The sequence below is a fragment of the Cnephaeus nilssonii genome (assembly GCF_951640355.1).
Source record: "Cnephaeus nilssonii genome assembly, chromosome: 6".
NCBI classification, from domain to species: Eukaryota; Metazoa; Chordata; class Mammalia; order Chiroptera; family Vespertilionidae; genus Cnephaeus; species Cnephaeus nilssonii.
In genome coordinates this window covers 101,731,073-101,735,114 of record NC_137077.1, presented here as the reverse complement: position 1 = coordinate 101,735,114, position 4,042 = coordinate 101,731,073, and positions in this window count along the sequence as shown.

The following is a 4,042-nucleotide window of genomic DNA, read 5'->3' as shown; positions in this document are numbered from 1 at the left end:
CCCAATGCTGGACCATGTTCGGCCTTTGACATGTCTTATGTTAATACTAGAGGCCCAGCGCATGAAAATTCGTGCACTCGGGTGGGGGGTCCCTCAGCCTGGCCTGCGCCCTCTCGCAGTCTGGGAGCCCTCAGGGGATGTCTGACTGACGGCTTAGGCCCACTCCCCTTGGGAGTGCTCCCTCTGCCGGAGGCAACCGGCAGGCCGATCAGGGGATGGCGCCGGCAGCAAGCGGCCGACTCCCCGCCCCCCCACCCACATCACCCCTCCACTGCCACTGCTGGTCACTGCCGCCCCTCCCCCCATTGCCATCCCCTCCTTCTGCCCACTGGCATGTGCCTTGGGCCCCTCACTGACCAGTCGTTCCACTGTTAGGTTGATTTACATATTACGCTTTTATTATATAGGATTCTAACTGGGTGACATAGCTGAGATCCTTAACTGGGTTGAGAGCTCCTTCAGAAGAAGGACCTGGTAAGGTGCTACACGCCTACATAAGCTTCCAATACGTATTTCAGGGATAAATATTTGAGTGTCTGCTTTGGACTCCCTGACTGAGGAATGTGAGAGCTGATGACCAAAAGAGTGTCACCTTACTCACCAGAAGAGAAAAATTCCTGAAAAGTTAACTGAGCATATTTGTGTGAATAATATCCTGCATGTCATGCAAGTTATATGTCATATATGTTACATTGTATCTAACGAAGAGCATTCAAATGAGGAAAAATATAAGATTAAAAAACAAAAATCATTAAAATAACAAATTTAAAAACTTCAGAATGAAGTCAATTTTTTTCAGTCACCTATTAAAAAATAAATAGTAATTTGCTCAAAAAAATCTTATTACCCAAAACGAGTCACAGAGAATGAACTCTGTGGTAAGCTAACGTTTTTGGGAGTTGCATCCACATAAGGGGAAAACAGGTTCGTACTTGCCCCTGTGCCCTGGTGAGCCCCCTGTGGGCCTTTACCTGCCCTGAGAGCAGCACCAGCTGCTCTGGTGAAGAGTCCCAGGCAAGGCCATCACCACAGCACATGTGCTGTGTCTGAAAGCAGCCTGTCCTCGGCAGGAGTTCCTACCCCCGTCCCAGGATGTCTTCCACCTGAGGCAATGAGGAAACAGTGCAGAAGTGTGCCCGGCTGCTTTGTTTTTGTTTTTTCATTCTGACTTCGACTCCTGGCAGCACTTGTCAGGGGAGAAACGCTGCCTAACCACAGCCAGGGCCGACAAGTGGACACAGGTGTGTGCAGACTGCCCATTTGTGTGGGAGAGGAATCTAGGAGAGGAAGACAGTGGGCAGAGGGACCTGCTGAGCCAGATGTGAGGCCGGAAGGGAACCTTCCTCTTCTCATTGTCACCTAGACCCTCTTCCTTCTTTGTACCTAGCCTTCAAACTCCACATCCTAGGTGTTTTCACATTCCCACCTATGAGGTGGCTGCTGGATGTTCCTTTACCCAGGACTCTGCAGCACGGGGCCTTTCAGGGCACCAACAGCATTAGACACCAGGCCCTGAACCAGCCCCTCTTTCTACCTCTCTCCCATATTTCATGGGGGGTGCAAAGGGGAAGGAAAGAAATCTTAATAACTAATTCTAAGGAATAGAAGTCTTGCCATACCCCCCCTCTTTCCTTCTAACTTTAAAGCACTTAGAGCCTATAACATTCAGTGTTAATTCTTTTCTGTCTTAGATCTCTTACTGCTTATTCATTAATTTTCTCCCTCCAATGGATCAAGTATAACCTCCTTGAGATCAGAGAATGATACAATTTAGTACCATTTCTCCCCACCACCTCTTATGTCTAGTACAGTTTCAAGTTCATTAAGTGAATTAATGTTAAGTGTGTTGAAATGAGCTAGGAATATGGCAGTCTGTCCCAAATACATAATATTTGTTGATCAGAACAGTTCTAGAAGAAACTTTTGGCATAAATAGGTTTCTTTTGAAAGACAGGAAAACCCAACCTCATGCAGATGTCACCACTAGAGTATGAGGACTGACGGAGGAGGTGTCCTGGGTTTTATGGGCAGCTCAGGAGCGGTCATTAGAATTGGGTGGAGTTTGGTGTCCATTGCCTAGAACTGCTTGGTGATAGCCCCTGGAGCCAAAAAGCGGTGAGACTGTGTGTTTCCGGGGAAATCCAGTGCATAGTTCTATCAGGTGAGGACCACTCCAGTTGCCACATCACATAGGCCATTCCCTCAAGGAATAATGGGATGTCGTTATTCCGGAGCAGGATGACTGGTGACAGCAAAGCAGGAACTCTGGAGTCAGGGAGGGGATGGGGAGAGTGGCTCCCTTTGTCCTTTTGGGAGAGGTTGCATTCCGGGACACCTGATGGCCTCAGAGGCCGCTGCACGTGCCACAGCAGCGATGGCTAGGACTGGCGCCCTGCCGGGCCTGAGAGGTACTGAGAACCTGACAATGTTCTATTTTGTCTGGTTTGGTCATAACCAACACTGCTCCAAACTTGACATCAAACTTCCCTCTAAGGGAAGTGGTTACAATTTTCTAATGTTTAACCTATGCCATCACCACTGCGTGAGCCCCACCTCTCCCCAACCAGATCAGTGTGAACGGGGATTTGCTCTTAAGCTCGGACTGGACATGAGGTCTGGTGCATCTCTGCAGCATCCTGCTTGTCTGTGCCACACCTGTCCCAAACACAGGCAGACCCGGGGACAGGTGCAGGAGCAGCAGCCGATGCTGCCTGTAAAACCCCTCCCTCCTCCCAGACTCCCGGCAAACGGGGGGCAGCATCAGTTTCACACAAGTGCATCTCATTCCCCTTATCTTCACATCTTCCCCTGAAGAGCGTTCTGCAGGGGAGAAAGAGCAGACCTCCCCGGAAGTCCACTGCTACTTGAGTTTGGACAATTTAATCCAGTTCATAGTTCTATCAGGTGAGGACACACACACACTCTAAAGCAAGCATGTCAAACTCGCAGCCCACAATGAATATTTTTGCGGCCCAGCCAATATGTAAGAAATGTTTTAATAAAAATTTTGTAACAATTTTTACAACATCCTGTTATACATAATTATTAATAATGAACTACAACGTTCACTAATGACTGACTACTATAATCGTGTTGCATTCATTTGCGCCTTACACAGAGGCCCACCATTTCTCTCCACTAATACTAGCAGAGAATATTTTAGCAGCCGATTGCCACGCCATTAGTCTTGGACTGACTTGTTTGGTGTGCGCAACAGGAAATATTTGCTTTCGGAGAACAAGAAAAATAGGTTTATTTGCATTTGTTATTCGGTGTCAGGTAAGTTTATGTTCAAGAAAAATATTAGTTTTTATTAAAATGTTCTATTGTTTTATGGTAACAATTACTCATTTATTTCAGCCCTTTGTATTCAGCATGTCTCTATCGAAATAAACCTACGTTTCTATGAAAATTGAAGCTTTTGTTTTTTTGCGGCCCACATAAACTCAAACCGTGTTTATTTGGCCCGTGTTAGCCTCTGTGTTTGACATGCTTGCTCTACAGAACCTGTGATGTACCTGTAACCAAGCATGCCTCCCAGGACTCCCTGTCCCTCCTGTTTAGTGTAGGTAAGGAGTAACTCATTGAGGTCGCTCTTCTGTGCTGTGGGGAGGGGGGAGGCTTTAAAATCTGTCATGCCTGAAAGAAAAGAAGAAAGGAAGAAAGGGAAAAAGGAGGGAGGTTGGAAGTGAGTGTGGCTCCCGGAGCGGAAGTGCTGGGTCCCAGCAGGAGCGGGTGGGGATGCGCAGCTTACAACCTCAGTTCTGCGCCCCAGCCACCTGGTCCAGCCCTCAGAACCGCCCGCCCCTCGGGCTGGCGCTGGATCCCTCACGTCTCCCATCCTCTCCCGCTCACCCACATTGTTTCCAACTCCGAATTCCTATCTGGGTCCTGCAAAGTGATTCAGCTGCTCCCAGAGGCTCTTGGTTGTCCCCAGTCCCCCTCGGATACGCACGGGTGCACAAGGTCCGAGAGCAGCCCTCCGTCCCTAAAGGCTCCTTAGAGCACAGCCGTCGCCAGAACGCCCTGTGCACCTGTGCCC